Raw genomic sequence first — 19,962 nt, 5'->3', positions numbered from 1 at the left:
CTAGTCGTGAGATTACAGTTTATGTTGACTCTATGAAACAAACCATTACACATATATTAAAAAAATTTTTTTTGGTAAAATAACTATATTGTCATTACATATGTCATTGTCATGTTGATTTAATTAATGGACATATATGAATGAATATACAGTTATTTTACGTGGAAAGCAAAAACCAGTAACAACAGTTTAATAATTTAATTGTCGATCAAAAATAAATTAATCCAGTCAGTCTGGCTTAAGCACATATGAATTTTTTAATGTTAGGATGTCCATAGGAAATGAAATTATAATAGTATTTATTGATATGTTAATATGTAACAATAAATGTTACTTAATTTGTCAATATCTAATTTTTTGTTTATACATTTTTTATTTTTCTGTATATGTGTCACTTCTAAAAATAACCGCTTCTGTTCATGTTTCTGCATCTCTAAAATATTTTTCACAAGCTTTAATTCTAATTCTTTTGAGGAGTCAACTGCATTTGTTTTAATTTAATAGGAGAGTTAAAAACATACAAGTTTAATACAATTTATCAAACAGACTAAGACTCTATTTAAAATATGACTATAAAAACCATGTTTTGTATTCTAAAAGGGCTTAAAAAAATCATTTTTTGAAAAAGAGATTAGATAAGATAAGTTAAAAAAAAATAATTTAACTAAAGATGTAGATTTTTTAGTTACTTAACGAAAATTGAAACAAAATGAAGAGAGTTTTCTATAGAAATAGTGGATATCAAGAATCCATGTAGAAGTAAAAAGAAGAGGTCCTCGCAAATAAGACTAAAATTATTTGAATCTGTAGAGCCGTATTATGGCAGATAGGAGATTTAATACTTCATCCACTGGGTTTTTTTCGTTAATTTTAAGTATTAACTTGTTGAATAATTAGTTTATTTCTAATATCTCATACTGTGTACATTGTTATACTAGTAGGAAAAGGATATTATGAAAATAACACTACCTAATAGCCAAATATATCAAGAATACTATTTAGAATTAACTATCGTACCTTTTCTGTAAACATGCTGTTCTGTCCTAATTTGAGGATTATGTGTTTAGCTGTGTTATGGACAAAAATCTCTTCAGAATTTTCTTGCAACTGACATATATAATCTTCATTTTGTTTAAAAAAAAAGCTTCTACTTCCTGATAGTTTAAATTTTTCAATTCGATGAGTTCTGTATCATATGCATCCAGGTCTTCAATATATTTTAGATTTACATCCGAAGATTCTTACAGTGGAAATGTTACTTCAACCTAAAATAACAAAATAAATATATGTAAAACGTTATAGGTGATATAGTAGCAGTATTTATTTTCACAAGATTTTTTTACAATGTTGAAAACACGCAGTATCCTTAACGTAGCCCTTTCCAAATCCGGATGATAGAATGTTAAGAAGTGCTTTCCAAAGTTTTGTTATTGACACTGTGTATTTTGCCCTGTTTAGTTTAACGAAAGTTTTGTGTACCTATTAACTTTTGTCTCCCAACATAACATGGATGACCGAGTGTACCTACTAGTTACTATCATACCTTCCTAGAGCTTTTTTTCATATATTGAAGTGATTTATGTCACATATCACATATATATATATATATATATATATATATATATATATATATATATATATATATATATATTTATATTTATGTGTTTAATAACTATTTCTTCCTCATTATCATCAAAGAGTTCCTTTAGAACTATTTCTGCCTGTTTTGCCTTCAACTTTTCTTTTGCCTAAAAACGACACACACATCAGTAGATATTTCTATTATTTTTATAGATATAATATTTCTATTATGAAAATTTAAATATCACTGGTTTTCTTGCCAACCACTCGAGTATTGCTGATTGTACTTACATGTTTCATTCTGCACCAAGTGTTAAACACTTTTCCAGGTTTATTAGGAATATTGGATTCATTACACTTTTTAGTCATTTGCATTTTATATTCTACAAGAAAGAAAATTCAATTAAATTTTATATAATAACTGAATCGAAACATAAACCCTTAGAGGTCCAAAAACATGAAATAGGCTATAGGCTATAGGTGCATTTTCTTGACTTGAAATCACAGAGGTATGAAGGGCACAAAAACGGCAATTATGAACATCTCTTCTCTCATCATAAATTGTACTACTGTCCTAATTAAGCCCAGACCTTTCGTAGTCTATTTCGCCACTTATTTATGTTCATCGCCAACCGCTGCCATCCAATTGCTCCAATCTTTCATCTCAGTCTTGGTGTATCCCTTCTTCTATTACCTCCTGGTGGAGTTAATAGGTTCGTCTGCTTGGGTTAAGGCCTGGATTGTAACATAAATAAATTTAATGAATGAACCAGTCATTTTGAGGAGTCAACTTCATTTGGTTTAATTTAATAAGAGAGATAAAAACGTACAAGTTTAATACAATTTATCAAACAGATTAAGTCTGTATTTAAAATATGTGACTATAAATATTTACAAACCATGTTTTGAATTCTAAAAGGGGTTAAAAATATCATTTTTTGAAAAAGAGATAAGTTAACTAAAGATGTAGATTTTTTAGTTACTTAACGAAAATTGAAACAAAATGAAGAGAGTTTTCTATAGAAATAGTGGATATCAAGGATCCATGTAGAACTAAAAAGAAGAGGTAATCGCAAATAAGACTAATATAACATTATTTGAATCTGTAGAGCCGTATGGCAGATAGGAGATTTAATACTTCATCCACTGGGTTTTTTTCGTTAATTTTAAGTATTAACTTTTTGAATAATTAGTTTAATTCTAATATCTCATACTGTGTACATTGTTATACTAGTAGGAAAAGAATATTATGAAAATAACTACCTAATAGCCAAATAAATCAAGAATGTACTGTTTAGAATTAACTGTCGTACCTTTTCTGTAAATATGCCGTTCTCTCTTAATTTGAAGCGCTAGTTTAGCTGTGTTATGGACAAAAATCTCTTCAGAATTCTCTTGCAACTGACATATATCATCTTCATTTTGTTTAAAAAAAAGCTTCTACTTCCTGATAGTTTAAATTTTTTAATTCGATGAGTTCTGTATCATATGCATCCAGGTCTTCAATATCTTTTAGATTTACATCCGAAGATTCGTACAGTGGAAATGTTACTTCAACCTAAAACAACAAAATAAATATATGTAAAACGTTATAGGTGATATAGTAGCAGTATTTATTTTCACAAGATTTTTTGACAATGTGAAAACACGCAGCATCTTTAACGTAGCCCTTTCCAAATCCGGATGATAGAATGTTAAGAAGTGCTTTCCAAAGTTTTGTTATTGACACTGTATATTTTGCCCTTTTTAGTTCAACGAAAGTTATGTGTACCTATTAACTTTTGTCTCCCAACATAACATAGATGACCGAGTGTACCTACTAGTTACTATCATACCTTCTTAGAGCTTTTTTTTTCATATATTGAAGTGATTTATGTTACATTTGAGAATTTCGACACGAATCCTAAAACCATAATATATACCGATTCTCCGGAGTGTCGATTGACTCGTCAGAATTCATGAAAATAATACCAAGAAAAGCATATGAATCGGCCATTTTAAAAACCACATATATCCAGTAGTAGTGCTTTTGATAAAAACAAGAAAAACTGTTTTAACACAATATATTGTTTGAGAGACCAATTATTGGGGCTTGGTACTAATGTACATAATATATGCAATGCTTTCTATCATACGTTGCAGATTTTGACATAATACTTTTTTCATAAAACACCATTAAAGTCGATGGATATGTGTAGTTTTTAAAATGACTGCTATTTTTCGAAAATTTTCTAAAATAAAACTACGTTTTCGCAATGTCAACTTAATATATTTTACATATTAAATTTTTAATAGCACAATAAAAATAAATTGTCGTAAACAGTAATGTATACGAAAAATAATAATTTTATTGATCTTTGTAGTCTACTGCTGTTGTAGGCCAGTGAAAAATTTCGGAATAAAACTCTTTACAGTCTTCTACTTCTACACAAGGCTTGAACTTGCGTAAATTTATAATTTTCTTGTCTTTAATACAAAATTTTTGGTCTGGGTAAGCTTCCTCTACAGGAAAACCAGAAATAGTATCTGTTATTGAAAGTTTAAATGAATGTTGTGTAATACCATCTATGAAGTCACGTGCGATCACATCTTTTGTTGTATTAGAGTAAGAAAAGTGATTGAACGATGCAATGGTGAATGCTTGCTTTTGATCTTTTGATAAATCTCTGCTAGAAGTTTCCACCTATAAGCACGTTTTTTTTATAATACTTAGACCACCATCGTTTAAAATCCTTTATAAGGCTGTTATTTTCAATCAAAAATACGGTAAAATTATTTTTCTGACTCGATGACAATACTAGCTCCACATATTGAAATGGTGTATAAATTCGGTCAAATTTTTTAAATTTTCGCTTAATAACAGCAAAATCGCGGTCACATGGCATATATGAATGTCCACGAACAGGAAAGTATTGATCCACGGTGTGAAATATACCAAGTTGAACAAAAACAGGACACATATCTGGCAACACGGCAAGCAGGTGTAAAGACGTGTGAAATGTCTCTCCAAAATAAATATTGTAAAAAGTGTAAAAAAACTGTAGTAAATGGAGTAAAGTGCATAAATTGTGACGCTAGCATCCATGTGAGTTGTGCTCGAAAGAGTAACAATGTTAAGTTTATAAATGACGAGTTGATTGAATGTTGTTTACCAGTGAAACCTGAAGATCAAATATTTTTGGAAGCAATGGATAACTTAATAACAGATGATAAGGTAATTGATATTAACATATTCAAATACAGTAGACTCCCTCTATAACGAGAACTGAAATGAAAGACTAATTACCTCGTTATAAGCCGATCTCGTTATATCAGACAATAATAATACTGTGCATACATATGAATCTGTAGTTTTCTAAACCATGAACTTCCTATAGTGAAGCCATTCGGAGCAATATAAGATGCTAATAAATATTGTTTGAATGGCGTTTTTGAAAAAAAGTTATTTACTTTTATTGTCAATGAAATATATTAAAACATAAAAGAGTTGTTTACTTTTATTACCAATGATATACGTTAAAACAAAAAATCTGTAGTTATATTTTTTTCCAACTACATAATGTATAAAGCGTATTTTCAAGGATAACATAAACTATTGCTTCTGCAATTTTAAGAACTCTGTCATTTTTAACTGCTTTAAATGGTCCAGTATCATTCTATCATATTTTCTAAAGATGTGAAACAGTTGTATTTATTTATTGTAAAGAAGTTTACTGCAGGCTGCAGTTAAGTTTATTGAGGGGCTGTTTGAAAAGGTATTTATTTATAGCCACGACCCGAATAAAAACGTAAAAAACACGTTTTTGGATTTTATTTTCTGTCGTTATAACCAAATTTGCCTCGCTATAGACGATTATAGTTCAATAGAAATTTCACGGGACATCTAATGTATCTCGTTATAAGCGAAACCTCGTAATAACCGTGTTCGTTATAGCGGGAGTATACTGTATATAATTAGACAAAAAGATACCCTAATTAAAGAGCTATACGGAAAAATTGACCTTATGAGTCAACATATTGATTTACTAAAACAATTAAATTCGCAAAAAAATGTTGTCGAAAATCAAGAACAACTTATACATCAAAATAAGGTAATAAACAAAGACACACTTATGGATTCAGTCGAAACAAAATCAGTTCGTCAACCCATCAACGCGAACAAAGATCGCACTGTTGCCAGTTCTTCCCAGAAATGTGAAGTTACAAAGAAAGATGTTTCAGAAGCGATATTACAAGTAACTACAGAACAAAAGTTAAATGAGTACATATACGTAGGTGAAAGTAACCAGGAAAAATCTGAATGGACAGAAGTAGATAGAAGGAAAAAAAGAAAGCATTTAGTTGTGGGAAAAAACACTGAAATGATATTAAATGGAAAAGAAATCAAGGGAGTACATAAGTTGATAGACCTACATGTATACAGGGTCGATCCCGATATGACTGCGGAAAATATGAGGGAACTTATGAAGACTACATTTCCCGAAGTAGAGGTAGAATCCCTAAAATCAAAGCATCCTGATATTTACAGTTCATTTAAAGTTACAATTTTTAATAACAATTTTAAAGAAGCTATGTCTCCTAAAATATGGCCATGTGGAGCTCACGTACAACGTTTTTTTCTCGTAACACCCAGAAAGCCGCAAGAGATGTAGATAAAAGTGTACGAATAGAATCAGCGGTAGTGCAAAAGAATATAGGAAACACCTGTTTTTGTGAAAGTGATATGATAAGTTCTGATAAACAAAAGTTGGTAGTAAATCCTGACCAAACCAGTTTGGTAAGCATTTTTCATATAAATACACAAAGTTTATTAAATAAAATTGATCAACTTAACATTTTTTTAAAAGATAAAACTTACAATATTTTGTGCTTTTCTGAACATTGGCTTAGAGAATCTGAATTAACAACAGTGATAATTGACAGATACTTTTTATCAACTTGTTACTGTAGAAAAAGTAGAGAACATGGGGGTGTTGCTATTTTCTGCGATGGCAAAATATCTACACGTCCAGTTTCTTTAAATGATATATCTTGTGAATATGAAGGTGAATTTTGTGCTTTGGAAATTATAGATATAAAAACTATTCTAGTATCAGTGTATAGAACAGGTAACGCAGATTTCCAAATTTTCTTAGGCCTATTTGAAAAATGATTAATATTCTGTTCTAATAATTATGTTCAAACAATTATAATTGGGGATTTCAATATTGATTTCAAAGGCACTTCAAATGAATTAAAATATTTTTCCGATCTAATTTCTTCTTTTGGTTTAACTATGAGGATTGATGAATTTACAAGAATCACTGCTACATCAGCAAGTTGTTTAGATAATATTTTAACAAATATAGATAATGAAATAGTTGGGTGTGGTGTTGTAGACCCATGCCTTGCTGATCATTGTGCTCAATTCCTGAATTTAAAAATAAAATCTTATCAAATTGACAATGATAGGATATTCAGAAGACACATAACATGTAAAGGCACCCAAATGTTAAAACAATCACTAAAATCTGTGGATTGGTCGTTAATAAACAATTCAATAACAGCAACGGAATTAGCTGAGTTCATAATTGACACATATGTAAAATTAACTGAAGTTTGCTTTCCAGTAAAAAAGTCAAGAATTCATTTTGAGGCACCTGTTTCTTGGTTTGACGATGAACTAAGGAAAATGCGAGTAAACCTTTCGAAGATAAAAATTACTGTTAACCTTACTAGTGATTACACTCTGTATAATCAATTCAAAAAACACTATCAATTAACAATATCAATAAAGAAAAAACTGGCATATGAGCAGTTTTTCTTAAAATCTGATAATATATCTCGAGATTCTTGGAAAGTCATCAATTATCATAGGAATAAAACTCAAAATAAAAAAGTAACTTCATGTAATATTTCATCAAACGAGTTTAATAATTACTTTACTTCGGTAGCGGGAAATATATCGAACTCGTTAGATGAGACAGATGAAAATGATGCCATGAATTTTTTGGAGGGAATATACTCCCCTTGCCACTCGTTGTTTTTAACACCTGTTAGTGATACTGAAGTTAGGAATACATTATACAGCTTGAAAAACTCAAAATGCACTGATTTTTACTTCTTAAACAAACAATTAGTGATAGAAACTCTGGATATTATTATTGATAAACTGGTCATACTTTATAATCTTTGCCTTATCGAAGGAATCTTTCCCGATGTATTAAAAGTAACAAAAGTGTTACCGCTACTCAAAAAAGGATCTCCATAAGAAATTGAAAATTATCGCCCTATTTCTATTATTCCCATTCTTGGTAAAATTTTTTAAAGTATTTTGAATAACCGCTTAATAGAGTACATAGAAAAGTACAAAATACTTCATTGTAATCAATATGGTTTCAGAAAAAAATGCAGCACTACTCAAGCAATTCAGGAAATTGTAAGGGAAGTAGTTGATGGCCTAGAGAGAGGTCACTTCGTGTCTTTAACATTGTGTGACTTATCTAAGGCTTTTGATTGTGTCTCACACACTTTACTTTTAGACAAAATGCACAAATATGGCATAAGGGGAAATGCTCTTAATTTATTTCGATCGTATTTAATAAACAGAAAACAGACCGTTTTTTTAAATAATAACTACTCCAATTTTCACAATGTTGAACATGGAGTTCCCCAAGGGTCTATATTAGGACCTACATTTTTTCTTCTATATCTCAACGATATATTTCATTATACCCACCCCTTAAGGTGTATATGTTTTGCAGATGATACAACCGTTATTAGTACCGACCAGAATCAATATAATTTAAATAACACAATAGGAAACGATATGCTTAAAATTAAAAACTGGTTTACACATAATAAACTAAAACTAAACGAGGATAAAAATCAAAATATAGTTTTCAGTTCAGATCGAAGACACATTTTTGGATATAGCATCAAATTGTTAGGGATTTTTATGGATGACAACTTAGATTGGGGCATCCATATAGACAACTTAAGTTCTAAACTCGCCAGTACAATATTTGTAATGCGTAACCTGGTTTATTTGGTACCTAAAAGTACCCTTAAAATGTGTTACTTTTCATTGTTTCATAGTCATATACAATATGGAATAGCTGTTTGGGGCAACTCTGGTCATGCCGACAGAATATTTAAATTACAAAAGAAGGTGGTGAGGATACTTGCTGGAGCGGATTTAAGGGATCATTGTAAACCATTATTTTCGAACATGGGTATTATGCCTCTACCTTCGCTTTATATGTATGCAACACTGTTGGAAATTCACGATAATAAAAATAAGTTTACTATAAACTCCCAATTACATGATCATCTAACAAGATCGAGGGATTTAATTAGGTCACAACGATTCAGACTATCAAAGAGCACAAAGAATTCAATTGATATTCACTTGTATAACTATCTGCCTAACGAAATAAAAATTCTGTCTCCACCACTGTTTAAAAATAGGATCAGAAAGCATTTTTTAACATATTGTTTTTACTCAAAGACAGAATACCTTAATACACCTTTATAAACGTGTACCCAGTTTGGTCAGAATACTGTCGATTTACTATCTACATATCACATTGTATTATTGCTATTAAAATGTACTAAGTTTTATGTATTAGTTTATTTAGTCATCGATTCGGGAATATTCTTAATTATTTGCACATTTTTGTTACTTCCATATTTCAAAGATTTTTTATGTGACAGTTTAGGTTTGTTTTTTTTTTTTTTTGGTTAGAGATTTTTTTATCTTAAATTTTTAATTTTAATTCTTCTGCTAATACTTACATATGTATATTACTTTAGCCAATATGGTTAAGTTAATTTTAAGTTTACATTATTATATCTTTTATTGTATTTTTTATACGGACTTCAAACTTTATGTAAAGTGGTCAATAAACGTTCTATCTATCTATCTATCATTCTTACCGTGGTCTGGTTTTTGGTTTAACCCAGACATGCATCCATTCCATCCACGAAATATGAAGATGTTTTACCTCTGCATATAGAATTTTCTGTTTCATAATGAAGTCAATAATAAAAGAACAAACCTCATTAGGGCATTTCCTTCCTACCCCCCTTCATGACATAGGTACAAGAAAGATTTTCCAGTTTTCATATCATGTATATTAAATACGTTGATAGTTAATTATTGCAGGTAAAAAATTTCCTGTACTGGAATGCACGGGAGCATCAGATTTTGCATATAATCTACACAAATACCTCCAACAGAACGATCATTTTGACATAGTTCTGTGATTTCTTTCATTTTATTATAAAATTTTTTTGCTCTACGCAAATGGACTATAGGATATTTTTCTGCTATAGCTATACGTTTTGCAGTATCATTGAGGGTTTTTGATTTGAGTTTTAAGTCTTAACTCTTCACATTTACAGCATGTATCTACTTGTGGCCTCCCAAATGAAAAATTATAATTCTGCTTGAACACTTTTAAGTAAAATTTATATTTAACTGTCAAGTCAGGATGTAGCGCCACAAACATTTCATGCATGGTTTTCACATTTAATTTTTCATTTAATTATTCATATTTTCCACTGGTATAATGCCCTTTTTTTCTGGAAAAAGACTCGATGTGTTCTCGAATTTTTATAATAGTAGAAACAGGCTTGGCAATAGCTGGCGTTTTTTTGCCACGTAAATCTTTTGGCGATTTACCAATAACTAATAAGTTACAAATACGACGTACTCTGTTGTCTTTTATCCCGTGTAATTTCACAAAAGCTTCTTTACACACATATTTTCTGCCAGAAGAAAACAATATTGAATATATATATATATATATATATATATATATATATATATATATATATATATATATATATACAGATTGAACGAATTGAAAACGGAACATACAATTTAATATATGTCTGTTTGAACTGCATTTGAAATAGTGGACCAATATAAAACTTGGACAAAAATAAATCCATACCCGGTGATAGACATTGTATAAAATATCGTTCAACTATCTGTCTCCTCTAAAGGAAAGAGGAGCTTGCCTAATAGTCGGAGAGATAGAGCCGAAATTTTGAACTGATCAGTAATAAGACATTTCTCTATTGGAATATATTCATTGTAACTGGGTTAAGACTTTGCCTTACAGGCGGACGCCCCTCGTGGTACAGGGGGTGGCTATACAGGGATGAAGTTGTAATTTTTTTCGGAAAAATTAACTATCGATAATATGGCTGAAAATTTGCCCAGAGTAAGATCTTGGTATAACTAGACGAAATCCCAAAGGGCGGACGAGAGAGTGGATACATAAGGGGTGGCGGACAGGGGTGAAATTGCAATTTTTTGGGGAAAAATTAACGATAAGTAATATGTCCGCCATTTTCATGGCTCATTATTTAGCCCCTAAAAACTTTAAATCGAAAAGAGCGGACAGCTGGGTTGGTACAGAGAGCCATAAAACGGGATCAAATGTACCACTTGCCTGCGCATTTTAGGTCTCGGTAACAATTTTCAAACTGATTTTATTATGATATTTTTATACCGATTGATTTGAAAATTTGTATGCTCACTTCTGTTACTATTCTGAAAAGCGTCAAGTAGAGTTTTCCTCAAAATTTTCCAAAAAAATTTCCGTAAATGAAAATTTTCGTAATTTTTTGAGGTAAAATCTAATTTGTAGAATCCTTTCAATTTTCTGTCAGTTATACCATGATTTTTTTCCAAAAATTTTCAAACGATTTTTCCGATAAGAAAAAAAAATTTAGAAAAACTTTTCTAAAACATTTGATAAAACCCTACGTCATCGTCTGAATCTTTTATAGAATATTTTGTAGTTTTAAAATGATATTATGATAATGTTTTTTTTTTTCAAACTAAAGTCATATTTACTTTAAAAATCACATTTTTTTCTTAAATATACCTCTGGGCAAATTTTCAGCCATATTATCGATCGTTAATTTTTCCAAAAAAAATGACAACTACATCCCTGTATAGCCACCCCCTGTACCACGAGGGGCGTCCGCCTGTAAGGCAAAGTCTTAACCCAGTTACAATGACAATGAATATATTCCAATAGAGAAATGTCATATTACTGATCAGTTCAAAATTTTGGCTCTATCTCTTGGACTATAAGGAAGCGATAAGTGGTTTGACAGCATAATAACTGCTTGTGTAGTCTAGTTTTTTCAGTGATTCTAGACAACCTATTTGGGTGGAGTTTTGACTTGTTCTTGAAAGAATTCAGAATCCAGCAGCCCGCTGAAGTATTGGATTTTTATAATATAATTATTTGACAACCTTTTGTTGGCCAACCACCTAGAGCGGAGTTGAGCCGAAATACATTGATTTTGTATGTTCCGTTTTAAATTCGTTCAATCTGTATATATATATATATATATATATACAGGGTGTCCCAGACTAATTTACCCACGCTATATCTCTTAAACGAATAGAGATTTTCGAATGGGACAAAAAGTGATCTATTCTACTTGTAACACACTTTAATATGGCATAGAAAAAAAACATCCCCTAAATATTTATCCTTTAGTTACAACCCCTAACTTTAATTTTTTTAATAGCACCCTGTATATTTTTTTATAGTTTTGGATGTGGTCTCCTATCATCTATTCAACAGATTTATTAAAAATAAAATCGGTTTGTAAATAATTAAGAAATCAATTTATTTTTTATTTTTGTTAATTAAGTGTCCCAGACTAATTTATCCAGGCTATATTTATTAACAAAATGGAGATTTTTTAAAGGGACAAAAACTGGTCTATTCCATTTGTAATACATTTTAATATAGCGAAGAAAAAATCATCTCCTAAATATTCATCCCTTAGTTACAACCCCTAACTTAAATTTTTTAATAGCACCCTGTACATTTTTTTATAGTTTTGGATGTGGTTGCTCTATCGTTTATTTAACCGATTTTTTTTTTAATAAAATGGGTTTGTAAGGTATCAAGAAAATATCAGTTTATTTTTTATTTTTGTAAAATGAATCAAGATAGCCTTAAAAAATAGAATAGAAAAGAAATATGCTTTATTGTCACTGAAATTAGATAAATCGTCAATATTACAAAATAAAAGAATGAAAGTAAAACAAAAATAATTTATTGCAAACTTTAAATAAATTGCAAATTGAACATACTACTCGTACAAATAAAATACAACCTTAGGAACAATAAAACTTAAAGGAACAATAAAAATAAATGCAATAAAAATTACATGAAAAAATAAATCAAAACACCAACTAACTAATATTATTTACATTAAATGTTCGTAAAATTGTAATCCACCTGCTGCAACACACATTTCGAATCGTTCCAGAAGATTTCTGGTACATGTGGCTCGAATCATTTCGGGAGTAATTTGGCGACATGCTTGTCTTATTTTTTCTTTTAATTCCTCTAAATTTTGCGGTTTTGATTGGTAAACAATATCTTTTATCGTTCCCCAAAAGAAAGAGTAAAGAAGTGACAAATCACATGAACGTGCGACCTACATAATTTCTGGAGAGTTGTTTGCTATCCGGTGGTTATCAAAACTGTTTTGTAGGTGGTCGCTAACGATTCTCGCATTATGTGGAGGAGCTCCGTCTTGTTGCCACCACATTTCTTGACGCTCATGAAGAGGAATATCTTCTAGCAAACCAGGTAGAATGTTTTCTAAAAAGTCTAAATATCGAACACCTGTTAGAGTGCTGTTAAAAAAATAAGGACCTATAACACGGCCATTAAATAAACCGCACCACACATTTATACCCCAAATATTCTGAAATCTTGTTTCCATCATCCAATGTGGGTTCACGGGAGACCAATAATTGGAATTGTGACGGTTGACAACACCATTATTGTGAAATCTAGCCTCATCACTCCACAATATTTTTGATAAAAAAAGTGGATCATCACTGATTTTTAACATCATTTTTGCAATAAACTCAAGACGTCTTTGGTCATCACCAGGCTGTAATCCTTGAACTAGGTGCACTTTAAAAGCATGGTACTTAAAATCTTTGAGAATTCTATGCACACAACTTTTTGGAATGCCACATTCACTGGCGAGGGTTCGAACAGACACCTTGGGATTAAAATTAACATATGCTAGTACATTAATAAGGTTTTGGTTATATCTTACTGTGCGTTCAATTGTACCTCTTTTATTATTAGGAAAATTTCCCTGTCTAAGTGAGCGTTCCAAATTCTTAAAGGTTTTTTCGTTTGGAATGTTTCGATTTGGAAACCTTTCTTGATATAATTGTCGGGAAATTCTCCATAAATCAAAAGGATATCAACGTACTCGTCAGGCGAAAATAAATAAGGCATATTGAAATGTTATAAATACACAATTACAACAAATATAATTATTACTGGTCTAACAACCAAACGTCAAAAATAATAATTATTGATTTGACAGATCAAATCATGGCAACCAGAATTAAGGGTAATATCCAAGACGTAAAAAAAACCGCAAAAGTTTTTCAAATATTGTGACTTTATTATAAGAGATTTTTTTGTTAATTTTTGCACACTGGAAGATAACGTATGCTCCTACAAAGACCAAATTTTGAAAAATTAAAAATAATGTTTAAATAAAAAGAGTGTGTATGTACTTCGTACGCACGTAAGAAGTTATACTACGTAGTTAAAATAGTAAAATTTTCAGTAATAATAAAGCATAATATTTCTTTTCTATTCTATTTTTTAAGGCTATCTTGATTAATTTAACAACACTAAAAAATAAACTGATATTTTTTTGATACCTTACAAACCCATTTTATTTTCAAAAAATCGATTGAATAGACGATAGAAGACCACATCTAAAACTATAAAAAATGTACAGGGTGCCATTAAAAAATTTAAGTTAGGGGTTGTAACTTTTTTTTTTTTTTTTTTTTTTTTTTTTTTTTTTTTTTTCGTCTTTATAGAGGGGGGTCTGGAATCTTCAAAAGACATCTCAGTCCAGGGCGCCGCCTGACTAACTTTAGTGCAGGATTCGTTCTTTGTACTCTCGGCGATACTCTCGGCGATAGTTCCCGAGGTACTTTAAAATGCCCTCTCGTCGCCGAGTCTACGCCGAACGCCTACCTGCTAAACCAGACCCTCCTCTGTCATCCAGCGATCCGGAAGCGGAATGGCCGCTGTAAGGCCGGCATCACTTCCGAATCACTACCTTTATTCATTCATTCTCCATTCATACACATCCACACTCTATTCATCAGCAAGGAGGTTCCCTGTCTCGTTCCAGGTAGCGCGTAGAAGACACTCATCGCTCCTAGTTCGGCATTATTTCCAGATGGGCATTTCCTCCTTCCCCACAGTCTGACTCACGCATTCCAACTCACACAGTGTGACCCACTTTTCTAGCTTCACCTTTCAGCATCATTCACTCTTACCTTTAGCGTTGGTTTAGCAGTCTTTCTTCCTCTTCCTTTTTCTTGATTACTGCACGGATGTAGCTGTGTATATTAGTCCAAACTAATTTATTTTCAATCATTCTCTCAATCATTTCTCTCACTGTAACAAAATTCACACCTGTCTCTCTCTCCATTCTGTTCCTTTCCACTATCCATCTGCTGCAATCTAACATCGTATGTGTCACAGTGTCCGAGTATCCACAGTATAGGCATTCATCTGTATCAGCCTTTCCGATCCTATAGAGGTAGGCCCTAAAACACCCGTGTCCTGCGAGCACCTGCGTCAGGAAATAATCCAGTCGCCTGTGGCCACAGTCCACCCAATCTCTTATGTTTGGGATCAGCATTTTCGTCCACTGTGCCACATCTTCCGTGTTGTTCCATTCTTCTTGCCATCTTTCAACTGACCTTTCCCTTTCCTGTCTTTTCTCGGCCACAGTAAGGTTTGGACCTCTTCTCTCATACAGCTCTTTTCTTTCCACCGCCAAAACGTGCAACGGAACACATCCAGTGATGGTCTATAAGGCTGCCGCAGACACAGTCCTGTAGGCGCATGCCACTTGCAACAGACTTGTTCTGTCTACTCGTGTCATGAGACTCCTACAGGCAGTTATCTCTACGGCCTCGCTCCAGACTGGTGCCGCGTAGAGGACGATCGATTGTACAACACCGTGTAAGACCCTCCTCCTTTCGGATTTGGGTCCTCCAATGTTCGGCATCTGTAACAAAAATGAGGAATGTGGGGCAAAAAATGTGCAGTGTAGAAATAGGGTGAACTCTAAAATGCACCTTGATACACCAACGAACTAATATGGGGAATAACGGAAGATGGAAGGGATTAGATAGAAATAAATTATGTAAAAGAAATAAATATGAATTTTATGAAGTAAATATGAATTTTAAAATATAACAGAATTAAGTGTTGGCTAGCGACTATGCAGGAGAATGACCACTTGACACTCAAAGAAGGATTCGGCCAATTTGCATGCCCTACAGAGACCGTAAGATATAAGAATTAATGACAAGAGAACCACCAAGAAATAAACAGATGAAAAAAAATAAAAGCTGCTCTAGTGAATGGTTGGGCGCCAGGAAGTTAAATGTTTTCTTCCGAGATATCTTGTATTGCTGAAATATAAAAGATAGGTATTAATTGAAATATTGAATTGTTTTAACCCAACTTTAATAAATACCAATTTTATGTACAGACTATTTTAAACACTTATATATGACCCATCACCTCTTATATACAATTAACTTATCTATATTTACAGTAAAATCCCTGAATAATTATAAAACAATTTACCCCTTAAAAATTTCAAATTGTGACAAAAGTTAGATCCAAAAATAATGTATAAATAATAAATATAATTATATACTACTCACTAATAGTTAGTTTTCGTTCAAAAATTGTTTAGGTTTTTAAGTAAAAATTCTCCGGGATATGTGTGCACACAATAACCTAACAAAGAGAAATTCAAGGGAGAGTTATAACCTCATCCCTTGGTAAACAATAAATAATTAAATTAAATTACAATGATAAAATGTTTTTTTTAGGAAAAATTGAAAATATTTATTATTAAGGATAGTTTTTGTTATTAAAAATTGAACCAAAAGTTAAACCTTGAAGAGGACATAAAAAAAATTATTTAAAGTAATTGAATGATAATAAAAAAAAATAAGTCAGTTCTTCCTGTCGGTTTCCCTCGAAGAGTGGAGAACTGGACTCAGGTGGTAACAAGATACCAAACCTGTATTCCCTGGATCAGGTACTATTGGACAAATACGTCCCTTTAAACTGCTTCTTAATTTCCCATAAAAAAACCAACTTGAAACTCCTTCCCCTTATCTTTATTAAGTATAACCCCAACTAAAAAATAATTCTTCCCCTGACTTGTAACTGGATTCTTGAGTAGGCTAAAAAAACAGTTGTGTTACTCCAAGTTTTTGTACATACAAAAGTTAAGGAAAAACACAAGGGTTATCAACCTTGGAAGGCGATACAAAAAATGTCAGCAAGTGACCTTAAATTGAAATAAAAACCTTAATGGTTTTCGGTAAATAGTGACCTTCGAATGGTGTGACAATGTTTTTATAATGTATGGATATATTAAATAGATAATTTTAACGGAAAACATGATCTTTATATTAAATAGAATAGAAAAAAAAAGAAATATTAGCCGGTTTAAATGGTATGAAATTGAAATACATAATTGTTTACTTTAACTCTTGAAAGGAAATAAAAATTTGAGATAGATATAGAATCTAATACTTATAATTTATTTAGGTATAAAACTTTTCCTTAATGAAATAAGGTGAAATATAACATGTATCAAATATATGAGATACCTATCAAAGACGAAATTAAAATAAGTCTGAATTTTACTAACAATGGCGGATGGTATGAAGGATTTTTCCTTATAATTTATTTGTAATGTTATCTTACCGGCTAGGGTGATCCAACTGAAAATATCCTCGTACAAAACAACAAAATAACTCAAATGGTTTCTTCTAAAATAACAGCTCTTCACATAAAAAAATAAACTTAAACTAAATTCGGGAAAAAAAATGGACTCCCAACCGCTCTACTCTGAGATGTTTATTCACTCACATCCAGTTAACAAGTGACACGTTGAGATTTTACACGTCGCAGAATAAATGTACTTTCAGAATTTCACCGCTGAGGGCGCAGTTTAATGCCAATATCAGAAAATAAAATTTACTGGGAGTTATTTAAATATTTAGTTTAAGAATATTTTAATATGAATTTAATTTAGAATTAAATTAAAAGATTCCAGTCACAAAAAGAAGGTAAACGATTATTTAAGTAACGGACTCGTTACAATCCCCTCTTGGAGAAAAAAAATTTTTAGTGAAAAAATTTTTTTTTTTTTTTTACTTGACTGATTGGTTAGATGTAGGTTAACCAATACTTTAACCATATGTGGAGCAATCAAGAATCGAGAAGAAAAAATAAACTTATATATATAAAAATTATAGCCATGGCAACAATTTGCCAAGTACAGCTATAAACTATATTAACTCACTAAAATATTTCCAAAACAATCTACATCGATTCACACGATTATCATTAACCACAGATTATGAGTGATGTAGAAATAAAGATATGGTTTCATCTAAAGAGACCCACATGTAACTAAGTACAAAGTCATGCTATTTAGAGTAAAGTTAAAGTAAGGTAAAACTCCAACATAGCATAGTATAGACTAGTAATACAAATACTCAATACAAATAATCCAAAATAATGTGAAATCGGACCCTGGTTCCAAAATTGACTCATCAATGGACAACAGATTTATAGAAGAGCATATCCAAGGAATAATCAATCAGGCAAATAGGTGGACCGATACACAATAATAAGTAATAGTAAAAATACCAACATACTTATATAAAACAATATAAGTAACAATAAAAATACCAAATGTATAGACAACAATATAAGTGTCGAATTGGATGGTAAATCCAAAATTGACCATACAGTGGACAACAGATTTATAAAGTAGCATATCCAAAGATAATCAATCAGGCAAATAATGACCCAATTCACACTATAACCAAATAAACCAAATAGGGTAGGTCCACATATACCCACATCCGGTAATATGTGCCTAACCTAAAAATTCATCAAATAAATTATTGGATCAAAATGTTAGACTAACGGCTTGAACAAAAGGACAGCCATAAAATCGATTCCATCCTGATGATCTGCCATCAGTACATTTGGGATCCAAAATAAAAACCAAAAATAAAACTAGGAGGTGTTATAGACTTAATCATCCTAGCAAATGCAAAGCTGAACAACTTGAGCTCAAAAAGGTAAAGTACCAAAGCATGTGAACTGCTGTGGTAACTTACAACAAAATTAACTTATGCTGATACTCGATAACTATAGCATGTAGCTACTACAAATTTATAAGAATATCTAGCATAAGAGCACTAAAAAGAGTTTAATGTGCCAGTAACTCTAACAACCATAGCAAAATAGTAAGAGTTAAGGTGGGAGTAATAACAAAACAGAACATCAAGAACGAGTAGACCAATTTCTGAAGAAACTGCAGATTTATAATTCGTTCTGATATTAATAAAAGAGAACAGGATAATTCCTAGTTCAATATACCAAAATATAGATAAGTGCCTGAGGAAAGAAGTGAAAATAACTATAAATGGTCATTTGTTGCCAAAATATGGAATCACTATCCATAACTGTAATCTAAACATGCTAGCTGTAAAGGGAGCAATCCATGACTTGAATAAACTATTTTATAAGTAAGAATACTAAATCAGCTAAGGAACAACAATTCTTATATTAGACCAAAGTCTGAAAATATTAAGGATTAAAGCTAAATGTTCAAATCCTAAGACGTTCTACTGCCTAGATAACTGTACAACTTGTCATGAAAATGGTGAATTCCGAAATTCATTGCACAACTGGGGCCAACAATTGAACTAAAACTTCGAACCCACGTATTCATTCACCTATACACAGGCAGAATAGTCTATATAATATAGGAGTGTCCTAAAATTATGCATAATGATTGTCTATATAAATTCCTAATGACTGATTTAAAAAACATCCCACATAGCAAATCCAGGTACATGTTACTATATAACTTGATTATGACCAATAACTGAATCAAATCCATACAAAAAAAATACAACATTCTTTCCAACTGGCAAAACAAGTAAGTAAAATGAGAACATAAGTTATACAACACATAAACATATAGCACAGTATAGTAGCATTACAATATTTAGTTCCATACCAATGCAACATCTAATATAAGTAAACACTCTAATGGCCTTAATAATTTTAACTAATTATAAACAGATACTAATCAAAGTATAAGCTGTAGATATATCAAATCTGGTGATTAATAACAAAAATCTAAGAAAATATCAAATCGTAACCAAACCGAGCCAAAACAATAACACTCATAGGAATAAGTTAACTTAATAGACATTAAGTTAATCGTCCTCTGAAG

At 31.2% G+C, this 19,962-nt stretch overlaps 2 long non-coding RNA genes across 2 annotated transcripts in view; both read right to left on the bottom strand.

Annotated features, from left to right (window-relative positions):
- Window positions 1–1,887: 1,887 nt before the first annotated feature.
- Window positions 1,888–19,962, bottom strand: part of LOC140449639 (uncharacterized) — a 58,257-nt gene continuing 40,182 nt past the window's right edge. Inside the window, exons 3-4 of the long non-coding RNA XR_011951852.1 lie at window positions 2,895–3,139; window positions 1,888–1,964 (exon numbers count right to left, since the gene is read on the bottom strand). This is a non-coding gene — a long non-coding RNA (uncharacterized lncRNA). The remainder of the gene's footprint in view (window positions 1,965–2,894; window positions 3,140–19,962) is intronic.
- Window positions 16,126–17,528, bottom strand: LOC140449638 (uncharacterized). The gene is made up of 2 exons (XR_011951851.1): window positions 17,406–17,528; window positions 16,126–16,876 (listed from the first exon to the last, which is right to left on the bottom strand). It is a non-coding gene; the product is annotated as an uncharacterized lncRNA (long non-coding RNA).

The sequence above is a fragment of the Diabrotica undecimpunctata genome, chromosome 9, assembly GCF_040954645.1.
Source record: "Diabrotica undecimpunctata isolate CICGRU chromosome 9, icDiaUnde3, whole genome shotgun sequence".
Taxonomy (NCBI): domain Eukaryota; kingdom Metazoa; phylum Arthropoda; class Insecta; order Coleoptera; family Chrysomelidae; genus Diabrotica; species Diabrotica undecimpunctata.
This window is presented reverse-complemented; position numbering and strand designations above follow the sequence as displayed.